Source organism: Callospermophilus lateralis, chromosome 2 (assembly GCF_048772815.1).
Source record: "Callospermophilus lateralis isolate mCalLat2 chromosome 2, mCalLat2.hap1, whole genome shotgun sequence".
NCBI lineage: Eukaryota > Metazoa > Chordata > Mammalia > Rodentia > Sciuridae > Callospermophilus > Callospermophilus lateralis.
In genome coordinates this window covers 165,369,834-165,394,333 of record NC_135306.1, presented here as the reverse complement: position 1 = coordinate 165,394,333, position 24,500 = coordinate 165,369,834, and the positions used below count along the sequence as shown (strand labels likewise).

General features: G+C 32.5%; 1 protein-coding gene across 20 annotated transcripts in view; it reads left to right on the top strand.

The window, feature by feature from the left end:
- The window catches only part of Sox6 (SRY-box transcription factor 6), a 578,220-nt gene that overhangs the window by 263,700 nt on the left and 290,020 nt on the right, over nucleotides 1–24,500 (top strand). The window lies entirely within an intron of this gene.

Genomic DNA, 24,500 nt, shown 5'->3' with positions numbered 1-24,500 from the left:
ATTCTCCAACAATATTTCTAAACAAATTAATTCAAGTCTAAGTTATTGCTTTACTATGCATGCTTTTTCATTTTTATGTAAAGAATTTATGCCTTAAAATGTAGGGTGATTCATGACTCTGGATTTATTACTAGTCTTGTAAGTTAAATCTGTGACACTGTAGGAACTTTGAGATTTGATACAATAAAGAATTTTTCTGATAACTTAATTTTACTCATTTAAGGCTCAAAAGTCTAGGTTTTAAATTCATTTTTGTGGAAGTCTTTCAAAATGTATTGCATGTTTCCTTGTTTTTATTAACCAGATTTTTTTTTTTAACACAAATGTAGATATTTTTTGAGTATTGAGGGTCATGATGCAGTAGAGTAAAAACAGTAATACCCATCTAATAATTATATTTCCCTGGGTATGTTAAGTTTCTTTGAACCATAAAATTCAAAATTTGGTATGGTACTGATTCCCAATTTGGCAACTCAAAACATTATGAGAATTAACTTCAATAATAAATATAAAAGTTTCTTGGGAACTGTAAACAATATGAATTGGAGGTATTGTGATGTTTATTCTGTTATAAATGTCAGTTGTTCTACCATGCTTTTATGTAATAGTTGCCCCTGGAGATCACTGAGATGATTAGAACTGTTTGACTTTATACTTATTTCTCTGCAATTATGAAGCTCTAGAATCCTTGTGTCTCCTTGATACATATGTACATTTATTTACACACATTTATTTATACACATATATGTATGTGTGTCTATCTATATTTTGTGTGTGTGCATGTGCTGGTTTCTTCTTCAGTATAAGGTTGCAGGCTAATTTTTGCATAGTTGTGAATAATTTCTCATTTGTTCTTTCATTCATCTGTAGATTTTGAAGTTAGGTAATGAGGACTTCTGAACTATATTTAAAATATGAAAAAAATGTGTTCTGGATGAGTTGCTGAAAGATTCTGGGTGATATACGTGACCTTTAGTGTATGAACTTCATGCTGACACTTCTGCCTTTTCAGAGACTTTGTTTTTCTAATTCTTGGTTATGTTCTGAATCATTCAAAATGCTTGATCGAAAAAATCTCTGAATAAGTGAGATTGCTAAATTAGTTTTAATTGTGATTCAACAAAAAGTTGATATAAAAGTAGTTATTTATATAAATATTCGAAAAGTACTTATATAAGAAGGTAGTTTTCAGAATGCCCTGAAGAGATTTTTAAGGTAAAAAATATTTGATGTGTTATGATTTTTTTTTCTTGGAATACTTGGGAATTTTAAATCAAATTTTCTTGCAAGTAATGGTTAATTTTCTATTCTTCCTCTTCCTTACCATGAGTTATACTTGCTTTTGTACAAGAGAAACTTCAAGACAAGACTGCTCATTTTAGAGTTCTTTATCAGTTTATTACTACTAGCAAAAAATGCTTTTGTACATACTTTCCAGATTTTTAATGTTTTTACAATAATATGTTTTAGACATCAGAAATTCAGCCATTTTTAGTGCATATTATTATACATAATATATACTATAAAGCATGATCATTAGATTTACCAATCTCACAAATCTGAGAGGAACAGTGAATATAATGTATGCAAGACACAAAACTCAAAACAGTTTTGTAAAACTGGAAATGGAACTTAAAACAAACCTATAAAGATACAATTTAATAGATTTTATTATCAAGTTCAGAGATTATGATTAGAACCCTCAGCTGGGCAAGTAATCACTGCAGGAAATTCAAATAACAGCTATCTGAGTGAAAATAATAATCTTGTGAGCTTTAGATGTCAGAAAGCACAATGGGATTATCAGGGTAAATACTGCCAAAAAAGTTGCCAATGCTAGTTAGGATTAGCAATATTAGAAGTATGGTATGTGATATTCAAGAGATTGTGTTCCACTGAACTCCCTTGCTCTATAAAATGTATCTGAAGTACAGTGTTGAGTTCATAATCACCATACTAAGATTTAAAAGCTTTGGGATATTCTCAGATAACAATTGACATAATCAGAGACATAAAATTACATAATAAGAGGAATGGTTGAAGGAACTAGTAATATTAACACCAGAAAAGAATATCCAGGATGGCATGATAGTGTCTAACAGTTGTATGTGTCCATATGAGTCAATCTATAATCTTCATTGGAAGATAATTAATAAAATGAAAGATTTCTAAAGAGATCTCTCTTTAGTGTTAGGCAGCAATCTCAATTGTCATTTTTAAAGGGCTGACTACGAATTTTTATGAACAATATTTTTCCTTTTTTTTTTTTGTACCAGGGATTGAACCAGGGACGCTTAGTCACTGAGTCACATCCCTAACCATATATATATATATATATATATATGGTTAAGGTTGAGGTTGCCTTTGAACTTGCAATTCCTCTGCCTCAGACTCCTCCTCCCAAGTCACTGGGATTATGGGCATGGGCCACCACTCCTGGCTGAACAATATTCTTTCTTATACAATGTTCTTTTTATACAATATCTTTTTATGACCCTAATGAATAGCTATATAATGCTGCAATTTTTCCTATACCTTTTTCTCTTCTGTGCAAGATACTGTATCAAAACTCAAGGATTGGGCTGGAGTTGTAGTACAGTGGTAGAGTGCTCACCAAGCATATGGGAGACACTGGGTTTGATCCTCAGCACCACGTAAAAATAAATAGATAAAATAAAAGGTATTAGTTCCATCTACAACTAAAAAATATTAAAAAGCAAAACAAAAAACTCAAGGATTCTTAAATTCTTACCTTTTTCGTTTTCTGTAAATCCCTTTGATAGTCTAGTGAAGCCTACAGTTCCTTTCTTAGAATTATTTTAATCACATAAAGTACATAGAATTAGAGAAAATGAATTATGTTAAAATATTAAATACTTTAAAAATTTTGTGATATCCTAAAATATGCTACTTTACCAATACATTAAAAATAAGATGTAATGGGTAGTTTAACAATATCATAATTTTGAAGTAGTGTTAAGAACAAGAAATATTTTGGGGCTGGGGAATATAGCTCAGTTGGTAAGGGTGCTTGCCTCACCTGCACAAGGCCCTGGGTTCAATCCCCAAGCACCACAAAAAAATTTCTTTTTTTTTTTATCTTATATACACTTCAACAAGTATAATATGATATAAAATGTTTATTCTAATCTATTTGTGGTCATGTCACAATTGCAATGCAATGCTCTGGTTTGTTGCCTGCATATATAACTTAAGGAAAAGCAAATTTTAAATTAGCTAGTGAAAAAGAATCATTTTACATCCAAGTTCATAGATTCCCTGAATTCTCTCCATTTCTCTTGGGGTTGTGGAACTCAGGCTAAAAAACAAACAAACAAACAAACAAAAAAAAAACCCTATTCTAGATGATATGGAGCATCCATAATGAATAAAACAATAGTCCCAAACTTTGGAAATTCATATTCTAGTAAACAATATGAAACATATATCAAATGAACTATAATAAAATGTCTAATATATGATTAATTCCATAAAAGCTATATAGATGAAATGTTATAGGAATTTACAAAATTGACATATTGCTTCTATCTAGAAAGCCATGGAAAGGTTCTATAGAGAAATGGGTCCTAACTAGTCTTGGAGAATGAAAGGATTTGTGTAAACAGAAATATAAGGAAGAGACATCTCAGGCAGAAGGAACAGGCAAAGAGCATTAAAACACCCAACAATTTAGGTTCTTAACTAAAGATGAATTTGCATATGGGACATAAGACTGGAGAACTATGTTGTATTCATATCATGGAGGTCCTTTAATTTTGGGCCAAGTTTGAACTTTAAAAAATGAAGGTGATGGAGGAATCATTGACTATTTTATTATTATTATTATTTTTAGCACAATAAGGTGATGGATTAGAGTTTTCCCTTCAGGAAAGTTATCTGGTAGGACTATGTAGGATGGACGGGAACAGGGAGAGACATTAAGAAAATTGTTCCAGGCTTTAGATAATGAGGCCCTGAACTAATACAACAGAAATGAGAAATGAAGGGGGCTGAATATGGAAAAGATATTAGGAGATAGAATGTTAAGACTTGATGTTTAAGTGTGGCAACTGAGAGGAATGGTTCAAAGATAGACTCTGGGCAAATAGGAGAGTGGTAATACAATTAATAAAAAATAAAGAAGTGGAGGAATATGTTTTGGAAAATGGGAGCAATGAGAATTTCTGTTTTTTATTTTGAGTTTGATATTCTGAGCTTGAATCCTAATTTTAGTTATCTGTTTATAACAATAGAACAGAATAGTATCATGGAGAACAAATGATTATAGAAAAGGTCATTTAAAAGTTTAGAGTAGACTTCTGATTCTAAAATAATTATATCCTAGGTCTAAGGAGGTAGAACAGCTCTTCTGATATTTGCTTGGCTTTGACACTTTAAAGTTCCAGGTTCTTCTTCTCATTTGGGATATATATCATAGGACATAGAAGAGCTTTCAAATGCTATTCCACACCTCACTTTTTTTTAAAGTATTTGTTTTGTAGCTTTAGGTGGACACAATATCTTTATTCTTTTTATTTTTATATGGTGCTGAGGATCGAACCCAGTGCCTCACACATGCCAGGCGAGCGCGCTATCACTTGAGCCACATCTCCAGCCCCTCACTCAGTTTTGCTTCATGGTTTGAGGGCCATACTTCATGGTTAACTGATTAACAAGCTGTGTGATTGTTGTAATAAATGAAGACCTTTCCTAAATCTTTCTTGTCCTGGAGAATGTTTTGACTTTATCAGATTAAATATCTTCCCCTTCATTACCCTCATATGTAGAAACTGATCTATGAAGTTTACTATGGTTCATTTTAAAACAATATTTTTATGTCAAAACAGTAACTCTCCAGGCAAAGGGTTTTATCCATGAAATTATTATCACTGTTTGCCATTTCTTCAAGAAATGCCCTCTTCTGAGCAGTGATTTGACGAGATTGCTGAAATACTGATGAACAAAGTGCCAAAAGTGCCCCCTCTAAAAGTGAGTCTTATGGGAAGATAGGCAAGGTTTCTGCCTTTTGTAAATTTAACTTTGAGTTAGTCTCATAAATAGATAAATAAGTAGGTGGGTAGATAGATGCGTAGGTGAATTGAATGAATATCAGAATATGCCTTTTAAAACTCTGTTGGTATTGGTGGGTAGAGTGTAGAAAGCCTTGATTAATGGATTCAGGTTAAAATGCTTCCAAGATAAAAATCCTTCAGCTGTGATTAAATGATGAATTTTTGTTATCCTTGTATCACCCGTCCTGTTGCCAGTGTAACTGGGCTCTAACATAAGCGACAGTTGTCAGAAAATGAATACTTTAAAAAGGACTTCTATATCTAAATACATATATTTAATCAGAGAGTCCTTTGGCTTCTGAAAATAAGTTGTCTAATGAGAATTTCATTTGAGCAGCTGCGACTGAGGAGGTCAACAGGCACTGCCTAGGAGAACATGGCCCAGCTGGTGAAATCTGGTTGTTGTCGTGATCTAAATGGTCAAGTGCTGCTTGTAATCCAGGACCGTCTGTTTGTGAAGGGAAGAGCGAGTGCTTCAGCATAATGTACAGCTGTTTTAATCTCTCTTTAATAATAGTGCTTCAGCCACTATCATGTCTTGTGTATCATACTACTAAGTATATGATCCTAGGCCCAGTGAACTGGTTTGAGTCAGGTTCTGCAGTCATGTGAGATTGCAGGGAAAGGGACACATGATAAAACCCTCAGCTCTGACTAAATAAAACTTTCTTTCTGGCTCTTTGGCTCTTTTTCAAGACTATTCTTTGGGTAATTATTGTGGTCAGGAGGGAGTGACAAAGCTTGCATTTAGGTAGAAATATAGACTAAATGAACTGTCTTTGATAGAGCCATCAACTTAATGGAAAGTATTCAGGATTTAGGTACAATTCCATAGGATATACAGTGGTCAGAAATTAATGTATTTGTCCCATGGAATTGTGTGCTTCAGGCTATCAAGGTAATGAAAATATGTGGATTCATTTTACTGTGCATGTACAGAAAGAGCAGCAGCACTTGAGCTTTGGATTCCTGGTGGGATAAGCTTTCCAATGGATTATGCAGCTGTTCCCAAGCACAGGAATGAGCATGTGTTTATATGTATATCTGATGGATTATTATCATTATTTGCATGTCTAAACAATTATTTAGACTTATACATATATTTTCATTAAAGTATATTTATTTAAGGCACATGTTAGTGTATTTTGCTCATCTGAGATCTTTTGCTATATAATGGAGGTTTTTAGTGTAGTTCAAACAATGAGAAAACTCAATTTTGAAAGTCATGTTCTTGAGTGAGCTAGATCTGGGTTGAATCTAAGTTCTAATGCTTAGAAAGGCAGTGTGACCTACTAATTATGAGCATGAAGTCTGGAGTTAGGCTGCCTATGTTTGATCCTCAGTTCAACATTTTATAGGTGAATGACATACAGTAAGTTAACTCTCTGTGTTTCACTTTTCTCAACCTCAAATAGGCATTTTAGAATGTTTTGTGAAGATCAAGAATTTACGAAATTTAAGCATTTAGAATGCTGCCAGAACATTGTAACTGCTTAACAAATACATAGTTTTTTATAATCATAACAATTATTATTGTTGCTTTTATAATTACTGTTACTATTATTGTTATTTGAAGAAAAAAATTTTGAGAGAAATATTATAGGAATCTCATACTGTGCCACAGACCAAATCATAGGAAATATCCCATGGTGTTAAGGGATTTAGCATTTGGCAGCAGTGATGTTCTTATGTTCTGGAAGAGCAATTCAGTTTAACTCTCCTTTCAGGCTCTTTGGAAAAGCTGATACTAAAGTTTCCCCACTGGAAGCCAGTCTTCCCTGCTGAGAATATGTGGAATGTGATGTTGTCAGTGAGAGAGGTTGGCTAAAGCATTGGATGAGGGTTTTAGATAGTACCAAGTTAAGAGCAATGTGTTCCTTTAACATTAAAATCCATGTTAAAAAGAAGCTTAACATTCATGCCATTCTATAGCATCAAAATTATTTTAAGGCACAATTATGGATATTATATTTTAATCACCATTATGATTTGAGGTTATATGGTGAAGCCTTTAGAATATCCTAGATCCAAACCTTACCTTATGTTTCTCATTCATGGGAGAAATAGGAAAGGTTTGGAATTTTTGTGTAATAAACACATAAAGTATTCATTACAAACTCCCAGAATAATTATTTCAAATACATTAGAAATCTCAAGTCATTTAAATGCTGAAGTTCCCCAAGACTGCTCATACTCTTGGTGAAGAAGCATTGGATATTCAGAGCAATGGGGATGCAATTTCATTTAAATTTGTTTTTTCTTCTCCTAATAAAAATTTCCTCCAATGATATTTATTTCCTTGCTCCCATTTTAAAGACTTTGTAGCATATTCATAGTACACACTTATCTAGTACCAGAAAGTATACAAAAACCAGATGTTTTCCCAAAGTATTATACAACAATATTTAGAACTTGCAGTGAAGAGTGAGAACTATTAATGTTAGAATTATAAAAATTATGATTGTTTCTGTAAGAATTATGCTTGGTATATTTTTGTGTTAAAAGCTTTCTAATTTTTAGAAACTGGTCATTCTCTCATATAACTTTACAAAATATATAATGAGACAGAATTCTTTGAACCTCAGACATTCTTGGTTATTTCTATTTGGTTAATTCTATATAGAAATTTTGGTTATTTCTATTTGCTATTGTTTGTAATTCTAATTTAATATTATGGATAATATACTATTTGTTTGATATTTTTCTTTCAATTTATTTCTCTGCCTTGAAAAGATACTTCAAATTTCTTAGTTCATTTCTTTCTCCTCATATTTGAAAATTACTTTTTAAAACCTATTTCTCTAAGAATGTTAACAGATGCAGGCAAGTTGTTTTTGATTTTTCCTCTCACTGAACTGGGAAGCAAGAAGGTATGCTCCTGTCATTTTGTTGTTTAGAAAGAGGGTGCAGCTTTCTAATTGTTTAATGAAACAAGTCAGATGTTTGTATGCTTTTTGAGCTTGTAGAATTTGAGCAAACAATTAGCATTTTGTTTTACTCTATTGAAAATTCATTAGATTTTCTTCAGGATTTATCATGGGAGTTTCAAGAAGTAATAGAGGATCTCTTTAGCTCTTTATTATTTTCTTTATAAATACGTATGCAAATCAAAAGAAAAATGAGTAGCTAAGGAAGCAGTAAACTTGATTATTATGTCATATTTGATATTTGTATTAAAAGCCATAAAAATAAAATAAACACCTTATATATTCACAATTGTATTCTAAGATCAGTTTTGCTGTGTGCAGTTTTAGTTCATTTTCACTTTTGTATAATGTTCCATGTTATACAGTGTAACCAGTATATTCCCCTGTCTGTTGCCTCTGGGCATTTTTTTTTTCCAGTTTTCTGCTAGTGCAAGAAATTATGTTACGAAGATTCTTGAAGCTAATGCTTCTGATGCATGTGTGCATGAGTTTCTTCTCTAAAATGTCTCCTCAGGAGTGGAATTGATATTGACAATTTTTTATAGTCTTTGTTTGACTCTTTCAAAAACATTACACAAAGAAGTTCCTGCTTGTGTGTGTGTGTGTGTGTGTGTGTGTGTGTGTGTGTGTGTGCGTGTGTATTATAATCTCTGAAAGCTTTAATTTAACTGTCTATACCTTTTGATTCTATCTTCCTCAGCATATCTAGTATAGGCATTTTTTTAATCACTGAGCTTTTTTGAAGTTCAACAAGAGTCTTTGATGGCACTTTCACTGAAATTTTTGTTTTGCTGTATCTTAACAGAATGTCTTCAACCCTTCTTTCAACTATGAGCACAAGTGTATTGTTCTCCTACTGGGATGTGATTACTAGGTCTGTTGGAAAACACACATTTTTCCCTTTTGATCCTTTCTATTGATGTCTCTAGCCCAGGGTGTAGTTTTAGAATTAGGATTAAACCTGATCTCTAATTATAACAGGTTCACAGTAGTTTTATTTTTTCTTAAATACTTACTTCAAATTCAAAATTACGAATTTAGTGTTAGCACTGTTCTACTCAGTCGTTAACGTTGAAATAGGCATTTTTGTAGCCAATTGACCTGTTGCCTGGAAATCTTTCTCTCTCTTGGAATGTTTAAGAATCCTTTCAGATATTGGCTTGGATTTGATGTATATTCTTGTCCTTAATCTCATAATTTACTAGGTCGTATCAATTAATTAATTGATCTAAATTCTAGTTATAAATGAGGATTTTGGTTTAAATAAACATTAAAGGACAAATTCTAAAATTTTATGCCATTTTGATTTTCTTTTAGAGTTTGTATCCAAATTTCAGAGTCTTTCTCTTTCAAATCATTTTTAGACTGAATCAGTCATATGAACCAATCTTATGATTCACATGATTCATTCTCTTTTATTATGCTTGAAACTGTTCTTTACTATTCCTGATCACTTATTTCTGATGCTAGAATCTTTATGAAACTAGAGATAAAAACTGCTAGCCAATTTTGATATATGAAGGCATCATTGTCTGATGAAGTACTTGTAGAGAAAGCCATGGTTTCAGAGGTATGGCTTAATGCTGAGCATCTTTGACATTCCGATCTATCATAGCTTTCTCAGTTGATGTCTTGAGAGTTTAAGTGTAACTAAGGAGCCATACCTTACATTGAGAGGCAAGACAAATACTCCCACAATAAAGACATGGAATAAGGGAAAATAGGCTATCCGCTATCATTGAGAGTACAGAAGTTAAAGGTCTGTGGATTTTCCTAATTGTTTTCACATAATAAATTGAAAATGAGTAAATACAAATAGCTGACTAGAAAAAAAATCAATGAAGTTATACTGAAGAATAATGATGAAAATATGCTAAAGTATCACATTACTTTCAGCAATACCATGGCAGCTGTAAAAGCAAAATTATTATGCTAATATATATATTTCTTGAAAGAAGGTAAGCTATAGTCAAAGGGCATTTTTAAAAGAGTGTCTAATATACTATGTGCACTGAGATTCCATTCCACTCTAGAATGCAATAACTAACTTTTAACTGAAAATATCTCTTATAAAAGGTGTAAGAAATACCTCTTCTCCTATACATTTACCTGTTATAAGTTAGGAAAGAGATGGAAAATTCAAAAATTAATGCATAAACTACATATTGTTTTGGAGCAATCTCTTTTTGTTCTCAGAAGAGAGAGACTAGAGAGGGGAAAATACTTTGTTTAGCCAATGCACAAAGTCCTAAACATTATTCTTTGATTTCTGTATACTAGCTCCTCTTTATCATTTAGATTTCAACTTAAGTATCACTTATTTTGAGAAGCATTATTTACCTCTAATTCTAAAGTAGACCCCATCACTCTTTAACTTCTCTATTTCATTTTCACCTTAGCAATTTTACTTTCTGTTTTGTTCTTGCTTTTTCATCTTCTTTTTGTTATCTTTCTCACCAACTAACAGGGGAAAGTTAGTAAGAGCGGAGACCTCTCTGACTCGTTCACAACTCTATTTTTTGTAGTCTTAAGATAATAAGTGTTTGTTGATTAAATGTAGATTGTTAAATGTTCTGGAATGGTGCCTCTTTTAATTTCAGTCTCTCTTGTCCTTATGTTTACATCCTCTGTTCCCAATTAAGATTATCTTAACCGTAACTTTATTTTTATTTATTTGCTTATTTATTAGTTATACATGGATGCAGTATCTTTATTTTGTTTATTTACTTTTGTGTGGTGTTGAGGATGGAACCCAGTGCCTCACACATGGAAGGCAAGAGCTCTACCACTGAGCCACAACCCCGGCTGCCCATAACTTTGTTTTTAAATAGTCAGTTTAGAAAATCCAAATAATTCCCTCTTTTAACTTTTTCTCTCTTTCTTGCCCCACATTACCTATTTAAAAGCCTTGCTGCCAATGGGAATGTGATTCTAGGTATGACTCTATTTTCTGTTGCCCTCTAAATCAAGCTTACATTTCTTACTATTCTGAAGCTATGAACTTTCAGTTGTCAATTCATCATAACTGTTTGCAGAATTACAAGTCTTTTCATTACATTATACAACATTTCTTAGACTTGTCCATAATGATTTCACACAGAGTCAGTGTTTTACCATGTGTGAGTGCTCTACCCTTTGCTTGTTGCATGGTATTAGTATTAGCTTCACAAGTAAGAAGTATTCTTGGTTACCTGATCAAACTTTCTTTGATTTTTTTCTTCCAGCTTAGATTTTCTTCTAACATTAAGACTTCATTATCCTCCACATAGGCTGTCCCCTTTCTTTTTGCTTGATGTCAGTCTAACTTAGGCATTCCTCAGGTACATAGAGATACTATGCAGTATTAGAATTTGGTTCCTGAAATTCTTTGGTAATCTTTCTCTAGTGAGCATTCTGGTTAAGAATTTGAAGATGTAACAATCTCAGGACAATCTTTCTTATCTAAAAAGTAAGCACTGAATTAAAATTGAATTAGTTATTCAATCAAATACACTTCCTGCTCAGCCATTTTCCTTCCCATCTAGAGTAACCTTCTGCCTACTCTCTGCTTACCTAAATTTTTCATCTACTCACTTTTCAATATCCAAAATCCAAATCATACCGGCTTTCTACTGACTAGGTTAGCTTTCATGACTTCTCCCTTTTCCAAAATGATCAATACTTGAAGCTATGTAACCTTAATTATAATGGTTTCTATTTTTAAATGGATATTTTCAATGAGGCAATTGTAGATTCACATAAGACTGCAAGAAATAAGAGGGATTCCTTGTATAATTTGCCCTATTTCCCTCATGGCAACATATTGCAGAATTGTTGTATACTGTCATCACAAGTTACTGACACTGATACAATCAATCCCTTGATCTTCAAATTTATACAGTTCTAACGTACTCATTTGTGTGTCGGTTTGCATATTAAGTGCAATACAGTTTTATCACCTATAAATCAGCCATCACAATTCAGCCACCACAACAAAATACTGAATAATTCAGATATCACCAGGATCTTTGTGATTTTAGAATCACATCTGCCTTTCTTCTACTCTAACACCCCTCACACTCAGTATGAAGTCCCTGATAACCACTAATAAGTTCTTTATTTCTAACCTTTTGACATTTCAGAGATGTTATATAAATGGAATTATATAGTGTGTTGTTGACTTTTTGAAAAAAATTGGCATAATTTCCTGTCAATTTTTCAAGTTATATATATCAGTCATACCCTTTTTATTCCACACCATGTATCATTCATATATATATATATATATATATATATATATATATATATATCTCAATCTCATACACACACACACACACATACACACACACACACATACACACACACAAAACACATATATATCAGTTTGTTTAACTCTTCATTCACTGGTTAAAGGGCATCAGAACAGATTAAAGTTTTTGGCTATTACAAATAAAGTTGATATGAACATTTGTTTATCACTTATTAAGTAAGCAGAGGTTTTAATTTCTCTAGAATTAGTATCCTGAAGCACATCTACCAAGTTATATGGTAATCGTATTTTAGTTTTTTAAGAAACACTATACTGTTTTTCAGAATATCTATGTGGTTTTTTACATTCCCACAAGTATTGTATGAGTGATCCAGTTATTTACATCTTTGTCAACATTTGGTTTTATTGTTTTTATTTTAACCTTTGCGATAGGTGTGTAGTAATATTTTGAGAGTTAATTAGTATTTATTTAATGGCTGATGATATTGAACATTATTTTGCGTGTTGTCATATGAATGTCCTTGTTGGTGAAAGGACAATTCTTCTATTCATTTTCAAAAATTCTTTTATTCATTTTCTTTTCTTTTTAATATATTTTTTTTAGTTTTTGATAGACCTTTATTTAACTTATTTATATGTAGTGCTAAGAATCGAACCCAGTGCCTCACACATGACAGGCAAATGCACTACCGCTGAGCCACAACCCCAGACCCCTTTTGTTCATTTTTGAATTGAATTTTTTTATTATTATTAAGTAGTGACAGTTATTTATTATTTTATGTACCAGTCCAATGTTAGGTATATAGCTTGAAAATATTTCCTTTCGATCTTTAGCTTGGTTTTTTATCCTCTTTACATGGGCTCTCATAGATGAAAGCTTAGAATTTAGATGAGGTCCAGTTTAACAGTTTTTTATTTTATGGATCATGCTTTTGTTAGCTCTAAGAACACTTAGCCCTAGATTTCAAACTATCTCCTCTCTTATTTTCTAAAGGTTTTGTACTTTAGAGTCAAGTCTATATGTTATTTTGAGAAATTTTTGTACAAAGTGTGAAATTTCTTTTTCTTTCTTTTCTGATGGATATTTAATTTGTTCCAGCACCATCTGTTGACAAAGCTCACCTTCCTATATGGAATTGCTTTGCAAGTGACATGATTATCTTGAAAATCCCAAGTAATCTAAAAACAAAATAAAACAGAATGGAAGGAAAAAATCAAATATGCCTCCTAGAACTAATGTGAGTCAGCAGGGTAAACCCATCTCATTTCTGTACCCTAACAGTGAACAAGTGTCTTAGTCTATTCTGGCTGCTGTAACAAAGTGCCATAAATTGGGTAATTTACAAACACTGGAAATTTGTTGCTTACCCATCTGGAGGATGGGAACCCCAAGATTAAGATGACAGCAGATCTTATATCTAGTGAAGAATGTGCTTCATAGTTGGTGTCTTGTTGCTGTGTATTCATGTCGTAGAAGGGACAAACTCCCTTATAAGGGCACTAACTACGTTTGTGACCTCATCACTTCCGAAGGCCCCTCACCTCTTAATACCACCATATTGGGGATTCAGTTTCAATACATAGATTTGGAAGGACAGAAACTTTCAGACTGTAGCAACATATGAAAACTGAAATTGGAAACAATGCTGTTTATAATTTTTCCAAATAAAATGAAATGCTTAAGTAAGTACTTAACAAATTTGTAGAGGATCTATATGCTGAAATTATATAATGCCGATTAAAAGAAAATCAAAGACCTAAACATATGGCAAAACATTGTGGTTCTATATTGGAAGACCATGTGGTAATGTCAATTCTTCCCCCAAATAATCTATATATTTAATTCAATTCCTATTAAAATCACAGCAAGAACTTCATCTACAGACAAAACATTTTAAACTTTATATAGAAAGATTTAGACCCTGGAATAATAAGACAATCTTGACAAAAAAGAATAAAGTGTTAGTAATCACTCTACGCAGTATTAAGGCTTACTATATAACCACAGTAATCAAAACATACAGTATTGGCAGAGAAGTAGACACACAGATCAATGGAACATAGTAGAGAACACACAAATACCACTACAAATGTATGCTTAGCTGATTTCCACAAAGATGAAACAATTTGCTATTTATATTTATTGATCTTGCTTCCCTTGATTTAAATTTTCTTGAGGACGTATCATAATCTTTGGTTTATATTCATAACACATGGTATAGATCTTGGAATATATTATGAATTAACCCTAAAAAAGTTTACTTATAAAAGGTTTCAGAAAGATAAATTAGATTATGGCAAAAAAAGTTATAAATCAATTTAATTTGGGGGGTGTATCTCTTCATCCAAATAAAGCATACTTTTATACAGATATAAAAACACATGTAGACATGCTTAAATACATATACATATGTTAATTAATTCCATAAGCATTTATTAAACTCTTTATTTTATGTTGCAGTGGGCTTAGAATGGGAGAGATAAATGTGGAGAAAGAGGAGGAAAAAAAGATGAACTCAGAGATATTGGTTTTAGTAGCTTATAAGTTATTTGGAAAACACATGTAAATAAAGTAATCATAATTAAGCACTATAGTAGAAGAGGTCATAAAATGCTGTGGGAATGTAAAAGATGGAATAATTTTTATGTCTAAGAGACCTAGAAGGGAATTTATAAAAATTTGAGCTGGATTTTGATAAATTATATACTTGTAATAGCAAATAAGAGATAAAATGAGTTAGTTCCCAGGTAGAGAGGACAACATGTATAAAGTTTCAGTGGTATGAATCAACTTATGAATTTAATGAAAGTCCAGAGGTTTGGTATGGCTAATACAGGAGACATGACTGAAAAAATTGGTTGGAACCATTATAAAGAGATAGGATTTTATCCTTTGGGTAGTGGAGAGCAGATGAGAACTTTTAAGTAGGAGAATGAATGACATAGTTGAAGTGTTTCTTTGGAAAGGAACTTTGGTGGAAGTTTCACTATTATTTGTAAAGAGGCAAGGGTAAATGCAGAAAAATCAACATGGTTTAAGCTCTAAAGCAAAGGCAGGGAAAGATTGGAGGACTCAGCTTTCAGAAATATGGTTGGGATTTTTAATTAGATGTTGGGTGTGAGGTTGGGAAGATATTGAGCAGAGAGATTTGATGGTGAGGCTATTAAGGTGGTGAATCTAGATAGATTGAAGGTTTCAGAAAAGGTTCAAGTTCAGACATACTGAGTTTGAGTATTCTCTCTGTGATATTGGAATATATCCAGCATGCAGATATATATTTGACTGTTCTGGAAATTATGAGAGAGCACACCTAGGTTCCCTTGCTTATCATTTTTATGAAGGGAATCTCCTTTTTCTTAGTGAATTCACTTTGAATAATCATTATTGCTTTTAGGTGGTTTCAAAGTGGAACCACATGTGAAAGTTCTGTAATTTGTCATCCTATATGTAGAAGAAGTGAAGTGACTATAGGCTTAGCCCCAAAGTGTGTCATGTGCATGTTATCTGTTCTGATGAATTCAATTCCATAGCCTAGTGCTTCTCAAATTGTCAGTTGCCTTGGCCTCACCTGGGAATGTGTTAGAAATGCAAATTCTTAGGCCTCCTATTTGACCTACTAAATTAAAAACTGGGATGGAGCCCTGCCACCCATGTTTTCTCAAGCTTTCCAGGTGTTTCTGATGCACAGTTGAGAACTATGGAATGACAGCTTTACTGAACTAAATAGTCTAAGCCATAGCTAGTCATGTGTCCCTGAACATTGGCGGTACATTTTGAGAAATGTGACATTAGATTTTGGTGTGTGTGAATATTATAGAGTGTACTTACACAAACCTAAGTGGTAGATGTCAATCACTCTGTTACCTTTGATAACAACCAAGAGATGCAGTAGATAAAAGCTGTATAAAAATGCTGCTAACATAGCATGGCATGCTTTTTTATAGGAAACTTTTTAAAAAATAAGTAGAAGTACACTCTAAAACAACAATAAAAGTATAGTATAGCAAATATGTAAACCAATAATGTTTGTTATAATCAAATATTATATACTGTGCCTAATTATATGTGCTATACTTTTTATAACTGGCAGAACTGTAGATGGTTCACACTAGCTTCATTGCAAACACATGAGTAATGTGTTGTGCTACAACATTGTGATGTGATTACCATGTCACTTAAGTAATAGGAATTTTTCAGTTCCATTATAATCTTATGGAAACACCATAAGTTCCGTCATAGACCCAAACATCCTGATGCTTCTCATAATTGTAATATGACACCGTGAAATCAACTTCTGACTGGGTAACATATTTTTAGCCACCTTCATAATCAATTAATTGTCTGTAAAGCATTCAAATAATGTATAAATTTATTAGGTTAAGGAGTAGGGTGAAAATTCTAGCTGCAGGCTCTCTATGTCAAGGTATATAGATATTACCTTCTCATTTCTTCAAATCTTATTTCATATGTTTGTTTTCAGATAGCCAGGAGATCATATTGATGTGAGATCATGAAGAAAAGTGAAATTTATGATTGCCTTAGTGGTTTTGTTACTAGTAAGGGTGTTGGCGTTTGAAGTAGTTGGAGGAAAAGCTAATGAGAGCAAGAAAAGTTGTTGTGTGGTTTCAAATGTATTCGTTTGGATTCAGATTTTATTTCAGTTTCTCTGCCTTTAGCACTTAGGTTGTTGCATGTCCCTTTATCCTATGATGCTTAATAAATATTACTGAATGATAAACCAGATTTCATACAGAAAATAAAACCCACCATGGTTGGGCTTTAAGACTATTAACATGTAATTGCCAGAGAAAATCCTGTATTCTCCTTAGACATATAGATCTAAGACATGTTGAGTGGACTGGGCAAAAGTGAATTTCCTAGTTGTTGAGGTGAACAACCTCAGGTTTCTCTGGTGATGAACTTTAGTTTTCGTTAGCCCCACTTGCTCTGCCATTCCTGCTGTTTTGCAACAGGGCTTAAAAGTGCTTTAAGTGCTTGTGACCGTGGTAATGAATGAAAATGTCTTTCCAGCACTGAGAGGATTGCATTAGACTGAATAGTCACCTCACTTGTAAAAGCACTATTAGAGTAGGGCAGCTGTAAGTAAGGATAACGATTTGTGTCCACTGCTTATTTACTGAAAATTGTCAATGTATTATTTATTGAGAGCTCTCCAGACAGTGCTTGTCAGAATAAAAATGTCAGCTCTGAGCAAAATGTTATAATACATAATAAAAATGCTAGGTACGCATTTTAGGGAGACAACTAATTAGACCTGCTTTTTCTTAAGGAAGGGCTGGTAAAAATGTCTAATATTAGAGACTTTCTCCATTTGTATAAGTCTTTTTCTTTTCTTCCTGCTCAGCTCAATATTTGCTTTAAAGACTTATCATACCTGAAAAATAATTGGAGCAACTTTGTATTGTTGCCATTAGATACCCCATGTAGTAGGGAGACTTGCTGAAGGAGGAAGGCACTTCTTTGCCATTCCACAGTGAGCTGCCGTTCTCACCTCCATGTTTTGTCTGAAATTAGAAGATGTCACTTCCTCCCTGAGCAGTGCTCGTGGAAAACTGCCTCCAGTGTAAACAACATAAAATTATTAAGCTTATTCCTCAGCCGTGCTAATTAACCCCAAACAAATTTCACATTAAGGAAACAGAATTCAATCAATGTAAATGTTATTGCTGTGTATTACTGTAAGCAATAATATAGTGGCTAAAATAATTAATTATTTTGGGATTTTTTTTTTAAAGAAAGTATTCTTTCTTATAGTGTTGCAAAATGATTCTCAGACTTCTCCTCAATTTCTTTGGCCTTTTCTGGAATAGAATATAAAAGATGCATCTGGTAAAGCATAGGTAATACACAGATGTTGTTGTTGTTTTACAATGGGATTGTTTTTCATGACTGAATTATAAAAAGGAAAAAAATGTATTTTGGATTGTTTCAGGTTTATTTATCTAATATGTTTTTATTGGCAATATATATGCAAATTTAGTCTCCTCTTCCTTATTGTAGTTGAGTATTCTTTGTAGTAATTTCCTACCCTTTTTCCTACCACTAGTAAGTAAAAAAAAACACCTGGTGATGGTGGTGGTGGTAAGGATGGTAAAAAATAAGAATATTAAATATAATCCACATCTGAGGAGAAAAACAAAGATGCCATTTTGCTTTATTTCAGGCTTTGGGAAGCATTTTCTAATAAAGATCCCTCCCTTGTTTAAAATCTGGGATCACACAGAAAGTCAAATTATCCTCTTCAGAATAATTTTCTTACATTAATAAAAAAACAGATTTTAAAATAATTGCTTGATTGTGCCTTTAACTTGTGATAAATTTATAATTGTGATTATTTTCATCACCCTCCAAATCTTTAAAGACATGAAGTACAGAACCAGATGACAAGTAACTTTATTTTTCATGCATTAGAATGTATATTTGATTAATATGGAGTTATTTATCAGCGATAGCATATTCTGTAGTACAAGGAACACAAATCAGTACTATTTAAGATTATTATGATAAATGATACATTCTTTAATCAATTTATATCAGCAAGTATTAAATTAACTTTGAATTTTAGAGTAATTTAACTAACACAATAGATCAAAATGTTACTTTTCACAGATTAAACACACCCACAATTTCTTTGTAATTTTTACCATCTTCTAGCAAATGTAATGCCTGTTCCTTTCCATCCCTGCTTAGCTTAGTATCATTTCTGGTCTACTCTTAGTTCCTTACTATCCTCTGCTAAAACCATCTTCATCTTAGTAGAAATGTTTAATCTTTTAATCACATCTTAAATATCTTACAAGCAGGTTGCTATTAAATATTTACAGTGATGCCAAACCAAATAACATGAATGTAAGTGTCTCAAGAAATAGCTAGAGTGTGCCACTAAAAAAATATTTAAAAATAAATAAAAAGTAATTTTTTTATACCAGTGATAAGAAGAAATTAAACTCTGTGGAAAGACTGTTTTAAAATAACATCTGAATGGGCCATTTATATGTTTTATATTTTGGTTTCAGATGATTTGTTTCAGATTATTGCTGGGCTTTTAGTCTATTTCTTTAGTTTCTGTAGCTAGATAGTTTTTTTTATTTGTTTGGACATATATTTTTAGTTTCTCAAATAGAAAACTTTAGATTTTATATCTTTGCATTTCATAGGTAGCTGATAATGTACTGCAGATTATAAGAAGGTATATTCAGTAATTTAAAACATAAAATTTAGACAATAAAGATTTGTTTTGAGCATTTCTTCACATTAGATGTTTATGTCTGTGGGTATATTTCAAGCAAAAATGTTTAAATATTATGCATTCTATAGCAAAGAATATAGAATAGCTAAGTATGCATAGCCCTTTGGTAGCCAGGGAACTTAAAAATTTTTTAAACTGTAAGATTTCCATGGTTAATATTACTAGATTTTAAAGTTACACTATAAAAACAAGCCAATAAATGCAATAAAATTCTGAACTAAGAGTCCTAGTTAGGAGAACCTGTATTAGTATATTTTAAAATTAGATGCAAAGGATTGCATCCAGTATTTTATTCCCTTTAAGACTATAATTGACAAACTGCAGTAATCATGCTTTCATGTGTTTTTCTCCCTCTACTGAATTCATTTAAAAAAAAAAAAAGAAAGTAAGAAAGGTAAAAAAGAGACTCCAGAATTTTGAAACCCAGTGGTCCTGAAGTGATGGGAAAATAGCCAAGGTGTCACAGCTAATTTCTGACCCTGTTTTATGAGTTCTGCTGTTCCTTATTCCCCCTGTCAGCCTGGGAATCCCTGAGGCTGTGCAAACTGGCTGAACATCACTCAATCCCAGTTTTATATCCCCTTTTAATAATGTTGAGTCTATTCTGTCCAACTTTGATTCAGACAACCTGCTTGTCTTGAAAAAGTGATATATTTAATCAGTGACTCTGTCTCCAGCATAGCTCCCACTGCGTGTGACTAGAGCCAGAGAGTAGTGCAGTGGTCTGTCACTTCTGTTTGAATGGGTAATGTGGAGCCCATCAGCTGAAAAGACAGGAGCTGGAACTGCTTGTTAGGACACATGATCAAAAGCCACTCTCTGCTTTCTGCCAATCAAACCTCATGTCGCCTTATGGGGCAGACATTAAATAGACTTTTTTTTTTTCTACCGTACACTGTGGGCACTTTGCCAGTTTGACATGTGAACTGTTACAAAAGATAGCAGAGTTTCGACCGCTTGCTGACTGCTTTAAAATATGACTGAACACTTGTCAAAATGAAATATTCATAATACTATATTATGATAAATTCAGTGAAGTATTTATTTGGTACCTTTATGCTGTAATTTATGGATTATTTTCTTTTTCTTGGGGCAGAATAAACAATAGACATTTGCTTCTTAGGTGAAAGTTAGGAAGACAAAACTCTGTAACAATCCAACTGCAAAACCAAACAATTGGATGACAAATAGTTTTGAATATGATTATTGCTTTCTGAAAATACCATTAATAAATTAAATGGTATTTTGCATTCTTGCTCCTCTGTTTAAAAAAAATATTTACTTCTGAGTCAACATAGGAGAGTGGTTTTATTTGTTATATTTTGGATTAAAACATTTAAAACTTTATTATGAAATGTAGTTCAGGATGTTACTCTTGTTTACTGAAAAGATGAACAGATTTCTAAATTCCAAGACATTCTTTGACTTGAGTTTGTCTGATGGATGTTTTTACTGTTTTTTTTTCTTTTTTGACATCGCTAAAGATTTGCCCATTATATTGCTACCTCATCTTTGTGCCCTAGAGCAAACCAGCTAGGATGATGGCTTCTAAGCTTTTAAGAATGAGTACTTCAGTACTTTTGACTTAAAAGGTCATTAGAATTGGCATTTCTGATCATTTCTGGATACCCCCCAGATAACTGTTATAAAAGCTGTTAAAATCTTCGTTGGTGTTTTGATATCTCCAAACTTGCCACTTGGTACTTGCTGTTTCTTCTCTAATGATCATTTTAAAAGGAGTTAAACATTTTCACCAAAACATACCATGGCAATCTAGTGGAACTCATTTAAACACTGAGCTACACATAAACAGCTGCTCCTTCAATAAGCCATTCTTTATAATACCCTTATTACCTTCTAGTGTCTCAAATTCTGATTAGTCAACAGTGCTGATTGCTGTACGGCATTCCGTTGCCCATCTTCCTTCTGCTCAGCTGCTCATATCTTAGTTGTTATTTGATTACAACACAACTTGTGCATTGTTTCTCCAAGTTGCTCTTTATATTGTGTCTTAAAAACTGAATTATCCAGGGAAACTGGGATGGTGTGAGAATGACTTTTGTTACACATATTTAAAATGTCTGAATAAATCATGATATAAAAAGACATGAAACTATGGGACACAGGTTAGAAAGAATATTTATAGCTTAAAACTCAGTACTTACAATCAAATTGTGAAAGGGAGTATTAAGTACATGGAAGTGTTTTGAAAAGCATGTAGTATTTTACTAATATAAAGAGTTATAAAATTGTTAAGTTATAGCTATTAGATTTTAATCAGAAATAAAGTTCTCTAAGAGATAATTGTGTATGTAGAAGCTCATAGGAAAGACCAAAAGACCTTCATTGTTGCTGCAGAACTAGATCATTTTTGTTCAGTTATTGTGCAGCACCAGTGATGCCCCCACTAAATAGGACAAGCATGTTGGTAGTTCAAGTTGTGATGAAATAAGTAAGGGTGGGAAAAATGTCTATAATGAAGTTTGAATTTCAGCTATTCCTTTGTTGTGACCCCCTGGAATTTACTCTTGGTGAGTAGGAAATGCTGACACACTAGAAATGCAACCTCAGTAAAGGCCCTAAATCTGTCATTGTGCTCTGGAGTCTGCTCTGAAAATAGCAAAGCTCTTTTGGTAAATTAAAATCGGTGTGAATGGGAACAGATGTTGACATGTTTTACTTTATCTTCAGGGATGCCAGTTAAAAAGGAGAGGGTCAGCAAGGTTAGATGATAAGAAATATACTAAATGTGCAAACTCGTTCTATAGGGGAAGTTCTGTTTTGGGACATTAGTCAACAGAATTGTATTTATTTTTGTTGGTTGAGATCAGAATTATACCTATGTTACTGTATCTAGAAGAAAAATGAGGAGGATGGTATTTATTTCTGGAAAGGCTATTTCTTTTTGATGTTCCCGTGGTTGTGTCTTTTCTTCATCAAACTGCATTGGCCATAAACCGTCTCACAAGCTACTATTAGGGTTTTACTTTCCGACATCATTTTGGCATAGCTTCCTAAAGTATTTGTTGAACCTTAATGTTACAGTAGAGTCTTTGTACTGATATTTGTCAAAAATAATGAAAATGGTTTATGCTCTAAAAATGTACAATTTATCAAATAGCTTGCATAGTCAATTTAAATAAGTCTCGTAGAAGTTTCAGTCTTGATTTGAAAAAATAGCATAGGATGAATTTATTTATAAGAACCTTAATAGTTTCTCTCAATTCCTTTTACATTTTAGATTACCTTATAATTTTCTAAATCTACATGAACAATAATGATCAATTTTGTCAGTATTATTCACACCTTTTATTAATTTAACATAGATGAATAAATGTGAATGTTGTGAAGAGTTGATTGGGAATAGATTTTAAATCTGACAGTTAGATTACAGGGTACCTAAGAAAAAATGGCTCTTTCACTAGGTACCTAGTAATTTAATTCTTGTTTGAAATTATTATAATTTATTACAGTGTGTGGGTCCTAATGAATGTCTACTATTAAATGAAAAGGAGAAATTGAAATTAAGATTATGAAATTCTTTTAACTCATATCTTAAAATCCTCTTAAACAATTCAGAAGACATTAATAAGCTATGTAGGTTTCTTTCCATATTCTGTAATGACAAATAAAAACATTTTTTCAGCGTTTAAAGATTCTAGAAAATGTTGAATGCCATTTAAACTCAAAGCATGCAATCTTAGAATTTTATAAAATGTTAGTAGCCATTATAAGAGCATTAAAATTGGCAACTCTATTTAAATATTTATTTGGACTATACCCAGATTTTTCTAACATTTGAGTTTTGCAGAAATGACTGTTTCTATGGTATTAAACATTTAATGTAGGAGAATTTGAGCTTTCATAGAGTTTTAAACCAGATAAGATTCACATTTAAAAATTTCTAAATACTAAAGATATTTTTTAAATGGAGTAAAAATTTAGAAAAGAAATGAAGATGTCCGAAAACTCACAGGCATTGAATGTTATCACTCCTAGGTCTAAGTAAAACCTGGTGAATACAAAATGAAGATCAAATATTTTTTAAATATGAAAATTCTTGGGTAAAACCAATGATATCATATGATGAATTTTCTATCCTGGTGGATTATCTGAAACGTCATTTGAGAGACCCATTAGGTGTCTTACCTGGGAAGAAATCCTCCACTTACAAATTTGGTCATGCTATCTGAATATCATGTAAGAAAGAAAATCACATTGGCCCCTTCAATTTCAAACTAGGAATATGTTTACTTTAAAAGTTCTCAGGTTTTGTTTCCTAATTTCTAGAATTTTTATTTTTTTATTTTTATTGAGGCTGCTATAATACATGTATAAGCTAGTAATCAGTTTATGTGTAGAAAGAGAAAAAGAAAATAAGCAAGTTGGTGATAAGTTTACCTTTGAGTGCAGAGAACAGACCTGCTGTAGGTTTTTGACAGTTTATGAACAATACTGAGTTTTAGGGCTTGGCCCTCTCTCATTGTGAGGACTTCCACCCCACCATCCTGATAAGAGAAATAAAATGTAATCTCTTCAGAGAGCTGCTATTTAGATAGGCTGGTGTTTGTTGGTTGGATTTTCACATGGATTCAGTTGAAGCTATGGAACTGTGCCCTTAGGCCCGTGAGAATCACATCTTCATTCTTCTCCTTTGCAATAAAATTCCTTGTCTACCTCCCCTCCGTTCTCACTCCTACTAAAGGATATACTACTAAAAGACTGTAGTGAGAGTGCTAGCTGTTTTTAGATGAGAAGGTGATTTGTTGCTTCTGATAATATGCTTGTTGAGCTCTAGTTAGCTCAGGCGTCTGAAAAAATAAACAGCAGAAACAAGTAGGGCAATACTCTCTTAGAAATGATTACTGATCTCTTTTTAAAGTGTTTACAATAGTTGTTTAATAGGGAAACAATTGGATAGAATTTATTCTGCTTAAGTTTCTATAAATAACAAAGCCTTTTCTCATCTATCAGTTATGTC